The sequence below is a fragment of the Ixodes scapularis genome, unplaced genomic scaffold (genome assembly GCF_016920785.2).
Source record: "Ixodes scapularis isolate PalLabHiFi unplaced genomic scaffold, ASM1692078v2 ptg000827l_1___fragment_1__unscaffolded, whole genome shotgun sequence".
In the NCBI taxonomy this organism is placed as follows: Eukaryota; Metazoa; Arthropoda; class Arachnida; order Ixodida; family Ixodidae; genus Ixodes; species Ixodes scapularis.
This window is the reverse complement of record NW_024610045.1, coordinates 700,795-717,543: the sequence shown is the minus strand read 5'-3', so window position 1 is coordinate 717,543 and position 16,749 is coordinate 700,795.

The following is a 16,749-nucleotide window of genomic DNA, read 5'->3' as shown; positions in this document are numbered from 1 at the left end:
AGCCGACGCCACGATCCGAGGGAGGTAACGAAGCGGCGCCAAAAATGCGACTTCCGAGAACGCGCTGTTTCCGGAGGCTCGCTATCACCGGGACCACAGCCGACGCCACGATCCGAGTGAGGTAACGATACAGCGCCAAACGCGCGTCGTCCAAGAACGCGCTGACTTCGGAGGCTCGCTATCACCGGGAACACAGCCGACGCCACGATCCGAGTGAGGTAACGATACAGCGCCAAACGCGCGTCGTCCAAGAACGCGCTGACTTCGGAGGCTCGCTATCACCGGGAACACAGCCGACGCCACGATCCGAGTGACGTAACGAAACGGCGCCAAAAGTGCGACGTCCGAGAGCGCGCTGTCTCCGGAGGCTTGTTATCACCGGGACCACAGCCGACGCCACGATCTGAGGGAGGTAACGAAGCGGCGCCAAAAATGCGACTTCCGAGAACGCGCTGTTTCCGGAGGCTCGCTATCACCGGGACCACAGCCGACGCCACGATCCGAGTAAGGTAACGAAACGGCGCCAAACGTCGGTCGTCCGACAGCGCGCAGTCTTCGGAGGCTTGCTATCATCGGCACCACAGCCGACGCCACGATCCGAGGGAGGTAACGAAACGGCGCCAAAAGTGCGACGTCCGAGAGCGCGCTGTCTCCGGAGGCTTGTTATCACCGGGACCACAGCCGACGCCACGATCCGAGTAAGGTAACGAAACGGCGCCAAACGTCGGTCGTCCGACAGCGCGCAGTCTTCGGAGGCTCGCTATCACCGGGACCACAGCCGACGCCACGATCCGAGTGACGTAACGAAACGGCGCCAAAAGTGCGACGTCCGAGAGCGCGCTGTCTCCGGAGGCTTGTTATCACCGGGACCACAGCCGACGCCACGATCTGAGGGAGGTAACGAAGCGGCGCCAAAAATGCGACTTCCGAAAACGCGCTGTTTCCGGAGGCTCGCTATCACCGGGACCACAGCCGACACCACGATCCGAGTGAGGTAACGATACAGCGCCAAACGTGCGTCGTCCAAGAACGCGCTGACTTCGGAGGCTCGCTATCACCGGGACCACAGCCGACGCCACGATCCGAGGGAGGTAACGAAACGGCGCGAAAAGTGCGACGTCCGAAAGCGCGCTCTCTCCGGAGGCTTGTTATCACCGGGACCACAGCCGACGCCACGATCCGAGTAAGGTAACGAAACGGCGCCAAACGTCGGTCGTTCGAGAACGCGCTTTCTTCGGAGGCTCGCTATCACCGGGACCACAGCCGACGCCACGATCCAAGTGAGGTAACGAAACGGCGGCAAAAGTGCGACGTCCGAGAGCGCGCTCTCTCCGGAGGCTTGTTATCACCGGGACCACAGCCGACGCCATGATCGAAGTGAGGTAACGATAAGGCGCCAAAAGTGCGTCGTCCGAGAACGCGCTGTCTTCGGAGGCTTGTTATCACCGGGACCACAGCCGACGCCACGATCTGAGGGAGGTAACGAAGCGGCGCCAAAAATGCGACTTCCGAGAGCGCGCTGTTTCCGGAGGCTTGTTATCACCGGGACCACAGCCGACGCCACGATCCGAGTGAGGTAACGAAACGGCGCCAAAAGTGCGTCGTCCGAGAGCGCGCTGTCTCCTGAGGCTTGTTATCACCGGGACCACATCCGACACCACGATCCGAGTGAGGTAAGGATACAGCGCCAAACGTGCGTCGTCCAAGAACGCGCTGACTTCGGAGGCTTGTTATCACCGGGACCACAGCCGACGCCACGATCCGAGGGAGGTAACGAAACGGCGCCAAAAGTGCGACGTCCGAGAGCGCGCTGTCTCCTGAGGCTTGTTATCAACGGGACCACATCTGACACCACGATCCGAGTGAGGTAACGATACAGCGCCAAAAGTGCGTCGTCCAAGAACGCGCTGTCTTCGGAGGCTTGTTATCACCGGGACCACAGCCGACGCCACGATCTGAGGGAGGTAACGAAGGGGCGCCAAAAATGCGACTTCCGAGAACGCGCTGTTTCCGGAGGCTTGTTATCACCGGGACCACATCCGACACCACGATCCGAGTGAGGTAACGATACAGCGCCAAAAGTGCGTCGTCCAAGAACGCGCTGACTTCGGAGGCTTGTTATCACCGGGACCACAGCCGACGCCACGATCCAAGTGAGGTAACGAAACGGCGGCAAAAGTGCGACGTCCGAGAGCGTGCTCTCTCCGGAGGCTTGTTATCACCGGGACCACAGCCGACGCCACGATCCGAGGGAGGTAACGAAACGGCGCCAAAAGTGCGACGTCCGAGAGCGCGCTGTCTCCTGAGGCTTGTTATCACCGGGACCACATCCGACACCACGATCCGAGTGAGGTAACGATACAGCGCCAAACGTGCGTCGTCCAAGAACGCGCTGACTTCGGAGGCTCGCTATCACCGGGACCACAGCCGACGCCACGATCCGAGGGAGGTAACGAAACGGCGCGAAAAGTGCGACGTCCGAAAGCGCGCTCTCTCTGGAGGCTTGTTATCACCGGGACCACATCCGACACCACGATCCGAGTGAGGTAACGATACAGCGCCAAAAGTGCGTCGTCCAAGAACGCGCTGACTTCGGAGGCTTGTTATCACCGGGACCACAGCCAACGCCACGATCTGAGGGAGGTAACGAAGCGGCGCCAAAAATGCGACTTCCGAGAACGCGCTGTTTCCGGAGGCTTGTTATCACCGGGACCACAGCCGACGCCACGATCCGAGTGAGCTAACGAAACGGCGCCAAAAGTGCGTCGTCCGAGAGCGCGCTGTCTCCATAGGCTTGTTATCACCGGGACCACATCCGACACCACGATCCGAGTGAGTTAACGATACAGCGCCAAACGTGCGTCGTCCAAGAACGCGCTGACTTCGGAGGCTCGCTATCACCGGGACCACAGCCGACGCCACGATCCGAGGGAGGTAACGAAACTGCGCGAAAAGTGCGACGTCCGAAAGCGCGCTCTCTCCGGAGGCTTGTTATCACCGGGACCACATCCGACACCACGATCCGAGTGAGGTAACGATACAGCGCCAAAAGTGCGTCGTCCAAGAACGCGCTGACTTCGGAGGCTTGTTATCACCGGGACCACAGCCGACACCACGATCCGAGTGAGGTAACGATACAGCGCCAAAAGTGCGTCGTCCGAGAACGCGCTGTCTTCGGAGGCTTGTTATCACCGGGACCACAGCCGACGCCACGATCCGAGTGAGGTAACGAAACGGCGCCAAAAGTGCGTCGTCCGAGAGCGCGCTGTCTCCATAGGCTTGTTATCACCGGGACCACATCCGACACCACGATCCGAGTGAGGTAACGATACAGCGCCAAACGTGCGTCGTCCAAGAACGCGCTGCCTTCGGAGGCTCGCTATCACCGGGACCACAGCCGACGCCACGATCCGAGGGAGGTAACGAAACGGCGCGAAAAGTGCGACGTCCGAGAGCGCGCTCTCTCCGGAGGCTTGTTATCACCGGGACCACATCCGACACCACGATCCGAGTGAGGTAACGATACAGCGCCAAAAGTGCGTCGTCCAAGAACGCGCTGACTTCGGAGGCTTGTTATCACCGGGACCACATCCGACACCACGATCCGAGTGAGGTAACGATACAGCGCCAAAAGTGCGTCGTCCGAGAACGCGCTGTCTTCGGAGGCTTGTTATCACCGGGACCACAGCCGACGCCACGATCCGAGTGAGGTAACGAAACGGCGCCAAAAGTGCGTCGTCCGAGAGCGCGCTGTCTCCATAGGCTTGTTATCACCGGGACCACATCCGACACCACGATCCGAGTGAGGTAACGATACAGCGCCAAAAGTGCGTCGTCCAAGAACGCGCTGACTTCGGAGGCTTGTTATCACCGGGACCACAGCCGACGCCACGATCCGAGTGAGGTAACGAAACGGCGCCAAAAGTGCGACGTCCGAGAGCGCGCTGTCTCCTGAGGCTTGTTATCACCGGGACCACATCCGACACCACGATCCGAGTGAGGTAACGATACAGCGCCAAAAGTGCGTCGTCCAAGAACGCGCTGACTTCGGAGGCTTGTTATCACCGGGACCACAGCCAACGCCACGATCTGAGGGAGGTAACGAAGCGGCGCCAAAAATGCGACTTCCGAGAACGCGCTGTTTCCGGAGGCTTGTTATCACCGGGACCACAGCCGACGCCACGATCCGAGTGAGGTAACGAAACGGCGCCAAAAGTGCGTCGTCCGAGAGCGCGCTGTCTCCATAGGCTTGTTATCACCGGGACCACATCCGACACCACGATCCGAGTGAGGTAACAATACAGCGCCAAACGTGCGTCGTCCAAGAACGCGCTGACTTCGGAGGCTCGCTATCACCGGGACCACAGCCGACGCCACGATCCGAGGGAGGTAACGAAACGGCGCGAAAAGTGCGACGTCCGAAAGCGCGCTCTCTCCGGAGGCTTGTTATCACCGGGACCACATCCGACACCACGATCCGAGTGAGGTAACGATACAGCGCCAAAAGTGCGTCGTCCAAGAACGCGCTGACTTCGGAGGCTTGTTATCACCGGGACCACAGCCGACGCCACGATCCGAGTGAGGTAACGAAACGGCGCCAAAAGTGCGACGTCCGAGAGCGCGCTGTCTCCTGAGGCTTGTTATCACCGGGACCACATCCGACACCACGATCCGAGTGAGGTAACGATACAGCGCCAAAAGTGCGTCGTCCAAGAACGCGCTGACTTCGGAGGCTTGTTATCACCGGGACCACAGCCGACGCCACGATCCGAGTGAGGTAACGAAACGGCGCGAAAAGTGCGACGTCCGAAAGCGCGCTGTCTCCTGAGGCTTGTTATCACCGGGACCACATCCGACACCACGATCCGAGTGAGGTAACGATACAGCGCCAAAAGTGCGTCGTCCAAGAACGCGCTGACTTCGGAGGCTTGTTATCACCGGGACCACAGCCGACGCCACGATTCGAGTGAGGTAACGAAACGGCGCCAAAAGTGCGACGTCCGAGAGCGCGCTGTCTCCTGAGGCTTGTTATCACCGGGGCCACATCCGACACCACGATCCGAGTGAGCTAACGATACAGCGCCAAAAGGGCGTCGTCCAAGAACGCACTGACTTCGGAGGCTCGCTATCACCGGGACCACAGCCGACGCCACGATCCGAGGGAGGTAACGAAACGGCGCGAAAAGTGCGACGTCCGAAAGCGCGCTCTCTCCGGAGGCTTGTTATCACCGGGACCACAGCCGACGCCACGATCCGAGTAAGGTAACGAAACGGCGCCAAACGTCGGTCGTCCTAGAACGCGCTTTCTTCGGAGGCTCGGTATCACCGGGACCACAGCCGACGCCACGATCCAAGTGAGGTAACGAAACGGTGCCGAAAGTGCGACGTCCGAAAGCGCGCTCTCTCCGGAGGCTTGTTATCACCGGGACCACAGCCGACGCCACGATCTGAGTGAGGTAACGAAACGGCGCCAAAAGTGCGTCGTCCGACAACGCGCTGTCTTCGGAGGCTCGCTATCACCGGGATGACAGCCGACGTCACGATCCGAGTGAGGTAACGATAAGGCGCCAAACGTGCGTCGTCCGAGAACGCGCTGTCTTCGGAGGCTCGCTGTCACCGGGACCACAGCCGACGCCACGATCCAAGTGAGGTAACGAAACGGTGCCGAAAGTGCGACGTCCGAAAGCGCGCTCTCTCCGGAGGCTTGTTATCACCGGGACCACAGCCGACGCCACGATCCGAGTGAGGTAACGAAACGGCGCCAAAAGTGCGTCGTCCGACAACGCGCTGTCTTCGGAGGCTCGCTATCACCGGGATGACAGCCGACGTCACGATCCGAGTGAGGTAACGATAAGGCGCCAAACGTGCGTCGTCCGAGAACGCGCTGTCTTCGGAGGCTCGCTGTCACCGGGACCACAGCCGACGCCACGATCCGAGTGAGGTAACGAAACGACGCCGAAAGTGCGTCGTCCGAGAACGCGCTGTCTTCGGAGGCTCGCTATCACCGGGATGACAGCCGACGTCACGATCCGAGTGAGGTAACGATAAGGCGCCAAACGTGCGTCGTCCGAGAACGCGCTGTCTTCGGAGGCTCGCTATCACCGGGACCACAGCCGACGCCACGATCCGAGGGAGGTAACGAAACGACGCCGAAAGTGCGTCGTCCGAGAACGCGCTGTCTTCGGAGGCTCGCTATCACCGGGATGACAGCCGACGTCACGATCCGAGTGAGGTAACGATAAGGCGCCAAACGTGCGTCGTCCGAGAACGCGCTGTCTTCGGAGGCTCGCTGTCACCGGGACCACAGCCGACGCCACGATCCGAGTGAGGTAACGAAACGGCGCCAAAAGTGCGTCGTCCGAGAACGCGCTGTCTTCGGAGGCTCGCTATCACCGGGATGACAGCCGACGCCACGATCCGAGTGAGGTAACGAAACGGCGCCAAAAGTGCGTCGTCCGACAACGCGCTGTCTTCGGAGGCTCGCTATCACCGGGATGACAGCCGACGCCACGATCTGAGGGAGGTAACGAAGCGGCGCCAAAAATGCGACTTCCGAGAACGCGCTGTTTCCGGAGGCTCGCTATCACCGGGACCACAGCCGACGCCACGATCCAACTGAGGTAACGAAACGGTGCCGAAAGTGCGACGTCCGAAAGCGCGCTCTCTCCGGAGGCTTGTTATCACCGGGACCACAGCCGACGCCACGATCCGAGTGAGGTAACGAAACGGCGCCAAAAGTGCGTCGTCCGATAACGCGCTGTCTTCGGAGGCTCGCTATCACCGGGATGACAGCCGACGTCACGATCCGAGTGAGGTAACGATAAGGCGCCAAACGTGCGTCGTCCGAGAACGCGCTGTCTTCGGAGGCTCGCTGTCACCGGGACCACAGCCGACGCCACGATCCGAGTGAGGTAACGAAACGACGCCGAAAGTGCGTCGTCCGAGAACGCGCTGTCTTCGGAGGCTCGCTATCACCGGGATGACAGCCGACGTCACGATCCGAGTGAGGTAACGATAAGGCGCCAAACGTGCGTCGTCCGAGAACGCGCTGTCTTCGGAGGCTCGCTATCACCGGGACCACAGCCGACGCCACGATCCGAGGGAGGTAACGAAACGACGCCGAAAGTGCGTCGTCCGAGAACGCGCTGTCTTCGGAGGCTCGCTATCACCGGGATGACAGCCGACGTCACGATCCGAGTGAGGTAACGATAAGGCGCCAAACGTGCGTCGTCCGAGAACGCGCTGTCTTCGGAGGCTTGCTGTCACCGGGACCACAGCCGACGCCACGATCCGAGTGAGGTAACGAAACGGCGCCAAAAGTGCGTCGTCCGACAACGCGCTGTCTTCGGAGGCTCGCTATCACCGGGATGACAGCCGACGTCACGATCCGAGTGAGGTAACGATAAGGCGCCAAACGTGCGTCGTCCGAGAACGCGCTGTCTTCGGAGGCTCGCTGTCACCGGGACCACAGCCGACGCCACGATCCGAGTGAGGTAACGAAACGACGCCGAAAGTGCGTCGTCCGAGAACGCGCTGTCTTCGGAGGCTCGCTATCACCGGGATGACAGCCGACGTCACGATCCGAGTGAGGTAACGATAAGGCGCCAAACGTGCGTCGTCCGAGAACGCGCTGTCTTCGGAGGCTCGCTATCACCGGGACCACAGCCGACGCCACGATCCGAGGGAGGTAACGAAACGACGCCGAAAGTGCGTCGTCCGAGAACGCGCTGTCTTCGGAGGCTCGCTATCACCGGGATGACAGCCGACGTCACGATCCGAGTGAGGTAACGATAAGGCGCCAAACGTGCGTCGTCCGAGAACGCGCTGTCTTCGGAGGCTCGCTGTCACCGGGACCACAGCCGACGCCACGATCCGAGTGAGGTAACGAAACGGCGCCAAAAGTGCGTCGTCCGAGAACGCGCTGTCTTCGGAGGCTCGCTATCACCGGGATGACAGCCGACGCCACGATCCGAGTGAGGTAACGAAACGGCGCCAAAAGTGCGTCGTCCGACAACGCGCTGTCTTCGGAGGCTCGCTATCACCGGGATGACAGCCGACGCCACGATCTGAGGGAGGTAACGAAGCGGCGCCAAAAATGCGACTTCCGAGAACGCGCTGTTTCCGGAGGCTCGCTATCACCGGGACCACAGCCGACGCCACGATCCAACTGAGGTAACGAAACGGTGCCGAAAGTGCGACGTCCGAAAGCGCGCTCTCTCCGGAGGCTTGTTATCACCGGGACCACAGCCGACGCCACGATCCGAGTGAGGTAACGAAACGGCGCCAAAAGTGCGTCGTCCGACAACGCGCTGTCTTCGGAGGCTCGCTATCACCGGGATGACAGCCGACGTCACGATCCGAGTGAGGTAACGATAAGGCGCCAAACGTGCGTCGTCCGAGAACGCGCTGTCTTCGGAGGCTCGCTGTCACCGGGACCACAGCCGACGCCACGATCCGAGTGAGGTAACGAAACGACGCCGAAAGTGCGTCGTCCGAGAACGCGCTGTGTTCGGAGGCTCGCTATCACCGGGATGACAGCCGACGTCACGATCCGAGTGAGGTAACGATAAGGCGCCAAACGTGCGTCGTCCGAGAACGCGCTGTCTTCGGAGGCTCGCTATCACCGGGACCACAGCCGACGCCACGATCCGAGGGAGGTAACGAAACGACGCCGAAAGTGCGTCGTCCGAGAACGCGCTGTCTTCGGAGGCTCGCTATCACCGGGATGACAGCCGACGTCACGATCCGAGTGAGGTAACGATAAGGCGCCAAACGTGCGTCGTCCGAGAACGCGCTGTCTTCGGAGGCTTGCTGTCACCGGGACCACAGCCGACGCCACGATCCGAGTGAGGTAACGAAACGGCGCCAAAAGTGCGTCGTCCGAGAACGCGCTGTCTTCGGAGGCTCGCTATCACCGGGATGACAGCCGACGTCACGATCCGAGTGAGGTAACGATAAGGCGCCAAACGTGTGTCGTCCGAGAACGCGCTGCCTTCGGAGGCTCGCTATCACCGGGACCACAGCCGACGCCACGATCCGAGTGAGGTAACGAAACGGCGCCAAAAGTGCGTCGTCCGAGAACGCGCTGTCTTCGGAGGCTCGCTATCACCGGGATGACAGCCGACGTCACGATCCGAGTGAGGTAACGATAAGGCGCCAAACGTGCGTCGTCCGAGAACGCGCTGCCTTCGGAGGCTCGCTATCACCGGGACCACAGCCGACGCCACGATCCGTGTGAGGTAACGAAACGGCGCCAAAAGTGCGTCGTCCGAGAACGCGCTGTCTTCGGAGGCTTGTTATCACCGGGACCACAGCCGACGCCACGATCCGAGTGAGGTAACGATACGGCGCCAAACGTGCGTCGTCCGAGAACGCGCCCTCTTCGGAGGCTCGCTATCACCGGGACCACAGCCGACGCCACGATCCGAGTGAGGTAACGAAGCGGCGCCAAAAGTGCGTCGTCCGAGAACGCGCTGTCTCCGGAGGCTTGTTATCACCGGGACCACAGCCGACGCCACGATCCGAGTGAGGTAACGATACGGCGCCAAACGTGCGTCGTCCGAGAACGCGCTCTCTTCGGAGGCTCGCTATCACCGGGACCACAGCCGACGCCACGATCCGAGTGAGGTAACGAAGCGGCGCCAAAAGTGCGTTGTCCGAGAACGCGCTGTCTCCGGAGGCTTGTTATCACCGGGACCACAGCCGGCGCCACGATTCGAGTGAGGTAACGAAACGGCGCCAAAAGTGCGTCGTCCGAGAACGCGCTGTCTCCGGAGGCTTGTTATCACCGGGACCACAGCCGACGCCACGATCCGAGTGAGGTAACGAAATGGCGTCAAACGTGCGTCGTCCGAGAATGCGCAGTCTTCGGAGGCTCGCTATCAGCGGGACCACAGCCGACGCCACGATCCGAGTGAGGTAACGAAACGGCGCCAAGCATGCGTCGTCCGAGAACGCGCTGTCTCCGGAGGCTTGTTATCACCGGGACCACAGCCGACGCCACTATCCGAGTGAGGTAACAATACGGCGCCAAACGTGCGTCGTCCAAGGACGCGCTCTCTTCGGAGGCTCGCTATCACCGAGACCACAGCCGACGCCACGATCCGAGTGAGGTAACGAAGCGGCACCAAAAGTGCGACGTCCGAGAACGCGCTGTCTCCGGAGGCTTGTTATCACCGGGACCACAGCCGACGCCACGATCCGAGTGAGGTAACGATACGGCGCCAAAAAAGCGTCGCCCGAGAACGCGCTGTCTCCGGAGGCTTGTTATCACCGGGACCACAGCCGGCGCCACGATCCGAGTGAGGTAACGATACGGCGCCAAACGTTCGTCGTCCGAGAACGCGCTGTCTTCGGAGGATCGCTATCACCGGGACCACAGCCGGCGCCACGATCCGAGTGAGGTAACGAAACGGCGCCAAACATGCGTCGTCCGAGAACGCGCTGTCTCCGGAGGCTCGTTGTCACTGGGACCACAGCCGACGCCACGATCCGAGTGAGGTAACGATACGGCGCGAAGCGTGCGTCGTCCGAGAACGCGCTGTCCTTGGAGGCTCGCTATCACCGGGACCACAGCCGACGCCACGATCCAAGTGAGTTAACGAAACGGAGCCAAAAGTGGGACATTCGAGAGCGCGCTGTCTCCGGACGCTTGTTATCACCGGGACCACAGCCGACGCCACGATCCGAGTGAGGTAACGAAACGGCGCCAAAAGTGCGACGTCCGAAAGCGCGCCGTCTCCGGAGGCTTGTTATCACCGGGACCACAGCCGACGCCACGATCCGAGTGAGGTAACGAAACGGCGCCAAAAGTGCGACGTCCGAAAGCGCGCCGTCTCCGGAGGCTTGTTATCACCGGGACCACAGCCGACGCCACGATCCGAGTGAGGTAACGAAACGGCGCCAAAAGTGCGACGTCCGAAAGCGCGCCGTCTCCGGAGGCTTGTTATCACCGGGACCACAGCCGACGCCACGATCCGAGTGAGGTAACGAAACGGCGCCAAAAGTGCGACGTCCGAAAGCGCGCCGTCTCCGGAGGCTTGTTATCACCGGGACCACAGCCGACGCCACGATCCGAGTAAGGTAACGAAACGGCGCCAAACGTCGGTCGTCCGAGAACGCGCTGTCTTCGGAGGCTCGCTATCACCTGGACCACAGCCGACGCCATGATCCAAGTGAGGTAACGAAACGGCGCCAAAAGTGCGACGTCCGAAAGCGCGCTGTCTCCGGACGCTTGTTATCACCGGGACCACAGCCGACGCCACGATCCGAGTGAGGTAACGAAACGGCGCCAAAAGTGCGACGTCCGAAAGCGCGCCGTCTCCGGAGGCTTGTTATCACCGGGACCACAGCCGCCGCCACGATCCGAGTGAGGTAACGAAACGGCGCCAAAAGTGCGTCGTCCGAGAACGCGCTGTCTTCGGAGGCTCGCTATCACCTGGACCACAGCCGACGCCATGATCCAAGTGAGGTAACGAAACGGCGCCAAAAGTGCGACGTCCGAGAGCGCGCTGTCTCCGGAGGCTTGTTATCACCGGGACCACAGCCGACGCCACGATCCGAGTTCGGTAACGAAACGGCGCCAAAAGTGCGTCGTCCGAAAACGCGCTGTCTTCGGAGGCTCGCTATCACCTGGACCACAGCCGACGCCACGATCCAAGTGAGGTAACGAAACGGTGCCAAAAGTGCGACGTCCGAGAGCGTGCTCTCTCCGGAGGCTTGTTATCACCGGGACCACAGCCGACGCCATGATCCAAGTGAGGTAACGAAACGGCGCCAAAAGTGCGACGTCTGAAAGCACGCCGTCTCCGGAGGCTTGTTATCACCGGGACCACAGCCGACGCCACGATCCGAGTAAGGTAACGAAACGGCGCCAAACGTCGGTCGTCCGAGAACGCGCTGTCTTCGGAGGCTCGCTATCACCGGGACCACAGCCGACGCCATGATCCAAGTGAGGTAACGAAACGGTACCAAAAGTGCAACGTCCGAGAGCGTGCTCTCTCCGGAGGCTTGTTATCACCGGGACCACAGCCGACGCCATGATCCAAGTGAGGTAACGAAACGGTGCCAAAAGTGCGACGTCCGAGAGCGTGCTCTCTCCGGAGGCTTGTTATCACCGGGACCACAGCCGACGCCATGATCCAAGTGAGGTAACGAAACGGTGCCAAAAGTGCGATGTCCGAGAGCGTGCTCTCTCCGGAGGCTTGTTATCACCAGGACCACAGCCGACGCCATGATCCAAGTGAGGTAACGAAACGGCGCCAAATGTGCGTCGTCCGAGAACGCGCTGTCTTCGGAGCCTCGCTATCACCGGGACCACAGCCGACGCCACGATCCGAGTAAGGTAACGATACGGCGCCAAACGTGCGTCGTCCGAGAACGCGCTGTCTTCGGAGGCTCGCTCTCACCGGGACCACAGCCGACGCCACGATCCGAGTGAGGTAACGAAACGGCGCCAAATGTGTGACTTCCCAGAGCTCGCTGTCTTCTGAGGCTTGTTATCACTGGGACCACAGCCGAGCCCACGATCCAAGTGAGGCAACGAAAGGGCGCCAAAATTGCGTCGTCCGAGAACGCGCTGTCTTCGGAGGCTCGCTATCACCGGGACCACAGGCAACGCCACGATCGGAGTGAGGTAACGAAACGGCGCCAAAAGTGCGACGTCCGAGGGCGCGGTGTCTTCGGAGGTTCGCTCTCATGTTTCGATCGGCGCTTCACATTCAATTTGTATTACGAATAACATGGGAGACTGCGATTTTTTTTTTCTTTTTTCTCCGGTATATCTTCCCTCTGACGCCGCCCACTTTGGCGTTGACTGCATCCATTTATCTCTTAATTTTATATTAACTCAAGATCGCGTCTTTCAAAACACACAAAAAAAATATTTGTCATGCTTCAACACATAATTTGATGATTTTGTTCCAGAATGCTGCTTTTCTCAATTTACGTTGGACCGGTCGTTGGCCGCGCTACAGGAAGTAACCATCTTGAGAGCGTAAGTAACAACTACGTTTATTTTACTTCACGCATTTTTTAGTTATTTTCTGAATCCAGCCCTAAGTAAGAGAAAGTGCGATTCGCTATTCTTGCAAAAGCAGCGATGGCACCCTGGACAACAGGGCTGGAGTGCTTACAGCTAGAGGTAGTTTTAACATTAACCATTCGAGTAAACGTTGAAGTAACCTTTGAGGTCCTCCGCAGTTGTCAAATTCACACCGAAATGTGGGAAAGCATGTTAGAAACTCCTGTAAAGGTTGTGGGTCGCCTGTCAATTCCCGATCAGGCCTAGTTCTACTCGCTCCGAGGAAGTCACACAAAGAGCGCTATCATAGAAACACTTTATAAATACTCAAATTGTGCCGTCGATGCTGTGGAAGGCCACGGTTGCCCTGGGGTCCGGGTCTTGCCTGGGCTCGTTCAGCACCGCCTCTTTCGTTCGTCACGGCCCTTCGAACTCTGTCCACGCGCACCTCCCACGAGCGTCCCTTTCTCCTCTTCCTCGCCGCTCACGGGGCCGTCCATCCACGTTCAGCGTGGCTCGTTGTCTCCCACACTCCCCTCCCCTCAAGCCTCAAACTCCGGGGGGGTCCGGAGTATCCGGAGTCCCTGGACCGAGTCACTGGACTCCAAGATGAACTCCTGGTGGGGGAGCTTGATGAGCTCTCGCTCCCGCAACAGGTCCGGGGTCAGGTAGCTGTACGTCTGCTGGATGGCCAGGTAGGTGGTCTCGGCAAAGTTGCCCAGCGTGGCCGTCGAGACGCGGGCCGAGGTGTAGCAGACCTCGATGCCCGCCATGTGCAGCAGCTTCTTGGGCACTTGCAGGGCACGGTGTGGCGCTTTCCACTCTTGTTTCCCCAATAGCAGTTACGGACGGGGATGACGCACAGCTAGGCCAGGATGATGGCTTGAAGGATGGCCGTGGCCACCTCTTTGGAGCACTTGGCAGGACTGGCACCTCTTTGGAGCTCTTGGAGCACTGGCCGTTGAAGTCCCCAATGGCCGCAAAGGCCTTGAGGCGGGTGCGCTGGCCGGCACGCGTCTGCTTCTGCACCGTCATAATCTTCAGCACCTCGTCCTTCAGCGTGTCCCTGGGACTCTCCGGTTCTCCGCGTCTCCGCCGCCCTGCCTTCGTTGACGTGGTCGACGTCGGGATTGCTCACCCCGTCTCTGCCAATCAGGTTGACCACCCTGACGGTTGGTCCGTCTTGCTCCTTGCTAACCGGGTTGACCACCCTGTTGGTTGGTCTGGCCGTTCCCCCTTCCAACGGGGTTGACCACCCTGTCGGCTTGTCTGGCCATTCTCTTGCCGAACGGGTTGGCCACCCGGTGCGTTGGTCTGACTGGTCTTCTGCCGGAAGGGTTGACCACCCTGGGAGTTGGGCCAGCTGGCTCCGCCGGTATCCCGGGAAGTGGAAGGTCGCCTTCCCGGATGGCGCCGCCCATTCTGGTTCCTCCGGGGGGCATTTCTGGACAGAACAAGCTCTATTAACATCTTGCAAAGATTAGATCAAGTTCTAGGCCGCAGATTATAGCGCCGCGCAGAGCACCTGTCGGATCTCTCACCGACGGGTTCGCGCATTGTTCGGCTACCGCGCTTAGGCCGCGTTGCCGGTCGCGCGCGAGAGTCACGCGGAACGGAGGATTCCTCGTTTTGTTCTCGTTCATCGTCATCCCGATCACGAAGATGGTACTTTTTTAGGTCTGTGATGTGGACCGGGCCAGACTCCTCGCTCGCATTTTCCTGAGCGAGCCTGTAGGTAAGACGTGACAGTCGTGCCTTTACCACGTAGGGCCCTTCCCACTTCGGAGCAAGTGAGGCTGCGAATCCGCTCGCTGCGTTGCTCAAAGGATGGGTTCTCCTGAGGACCAAGTCACCCACCTTGTACTCCAGGTGACGATGAGTCTTATCGTACTGGGTCGCCTGTTCGATCCTTGCTGCAACGAGGTTCTCTCTGGCGTCGTGCAACGCATTCGAAAGGCGAACTTTCAACTCCGCCGCGTATTTAGAGAGTGGGCGTTCTGTCGAACCTTGGTTATTTCGTAACCCGTTCTCCAGCGGAGACGATAGCTCCTTACCCAAGTTTAGAAGCGCAGGCGTTAACCCAGTAGATCTGTTCACGGTCGTCCGGATTGCAAAACCCATCTCGACAATGTGTTCGTCCCAGTCCCTGTGTCTCTCCGTTAGTGTGATCAGCATGCTCTTCAAGTTTCGGTTCACTCTCTCAGTGATATTAGCCTGAGGATGGTATGGTGTCGTCCTTTTGTGCTTTATGTTTAGCGCCAAGCAGGAGTCAGTGAACACTCTGCTGGTAAAATAGCTAGCATTATCGCTGATGAGACACGTGGGTGTACCGAAGCGCATGAAAGTTTCCAACAACTTCTCCCAGATGCGCTCCGAGACCAGCTTCCTCAGCGGGTGTAACTCCACCCATTTCGAGAAATGATCGGTTATTACCAATAAATACTGGTTCCCACGGGGACTTTTTGGAAGTGGGCCGATGATGTCGCAAGCAACCATCTCCCACGGGTAGTGACTCACTACAGGCTGCATCAGGCCTGGGGGCTTTCCCCCTCGCGGCTTCGCTTTCTGGCAGGCTGGGCAGCTACGGGCGTATCGGAGTGTGTCCTGTCTCATCCCCGGCCAGGTCGCGACGCGACATAACTTTTGAAAAGTCTTGCTGCCGCTGCCATGACCAGCCAAAGCCGAGTCGTGGAAGTATCCGATAAACCGCCTCCGTAGCCTCCTAGGAATCACCACCCTGAACGGAGAGTCGTTCCCCTCCTCGTCGTCGATTGTTGGAATCTAGCGGAGCAATAAGCCGTCTTGACCCAGCAAGTATGAATCAATATGTTCGTTAAATTGACCGCCAGCGTTCCCGGTGTTGCTTGCTATTTCCGCAATTTTCCCCAACACCCGCTGACAAAAACCATCTGCCTTTTGGGCCTCGACAAGCTCTTCCTTGCTCACCACTTCACCCCAAGCCACGATCCTCTGTTCCCTCGTGCGGCCTCCTAACACTGCGACGAGCTCCTGTTGCATCGATCCCTTCCCGCTGTCTCGCTTATGAGCGGCCGCGCAGGAAGCTCGTCTCTCGCAATCCCCTGGCTGCGTCTCCTCCTTCCAACCACTATCATGGGGCGCCCGAGAAAGTGCGTCTGCAACCTTGTTGGTGGAGCCCTTTCGGTACTCGACAGTATAGGAGTATCGCTGCAAAGTGAGTGCCCACCGAGCTAACCTCCCCGCCGGCTCTTTCAACCTTTGAATCCAGGTGAGAGCGGCGTGGTCTGTCTGAATGACGAAGGTGGTCCCGTCTAAATACAGGTCGAATTTCTTTAGAGCAAACATGACGGCCAGCCCCTCCTTCTCCGTCACGCTGTAATTGCGTTCTGGCGGTGTAAGGGTTCGGCTGGCGAATGCCACCGGGCGCAGCTGTCCGTCATGTTCTTGCAATAACACCGCACCGACCCCGTAGTCGCTCGCGTCGGTCTGTACCACGAACGGACGGTTAAGGTCTGGCAGGCACAGGCTGGCCGTGGCTGCTATCGCCTTCGTGAGGGAAGAGAAAGCTACCTCTTGTTCTCCGCCCCAGGCCCATCTTGAACCTTTGTGGAGCAGCAGGTTCAGTGGCCGTGTGAGTCCAGCGCACCCTGGAATGAACTGCCGATAAAAACCGACCATTCCAAGGAACCTTTGAAGGCTCTTCGCGTCACGCGGTGGTGGGTAATCAAGAATGGCCCTCAACTTATCCT